Consider the following 403-nt stretch of genomic DNA (forward strand, 5'->3'; position numbering starts at 1 on the left):
GTGCTGTTTGGACCCAGAGCGTCAGCAGAAGCCGTCGGGTTAAATGTCCCCGGGTCAGAGTAAGGAAGCCGTGCAGGTGATGGTGGGAACCGGAAGGCAGGAAACCTGTCACACTTGTACCCGATGGAGGACGCAGTGATGTTACTAATGTCCGCACCTTCAATCGTGTGTGACACACTCTGCCACAATAAACTCTATCCCTAGAACTTAAGAAATAAAATTAAATAAAGTAAAATAAACTGTGCTGCCCTAGCGGTTGCCTGAGCACCCCCCCCTCCTCCCCCCACCAGGAGGTTGGGGTTTGATTCCAGGTCAGGGCACATGGCTAGGGCACATTGCGGGCTCCATCCCGTGTGGGGTGTGCAGGAGGCAGCTGATCCATGATTCCCATCATTGATGTTTC

Source organism: Myotis davidii, unplaced genomic scaffold (genome assembly GCF_000327345.1).
Source record: "Myotis davidii unplaced genomic scaffold, ASM32734v1 scaffold2537, whole genome shotgun sequence".
NCBI lineage: Eukaryota > Metazoa > Chordata > Mammalia > Chiroptera > Vespertilionidae > Myotis > Myotis davidii.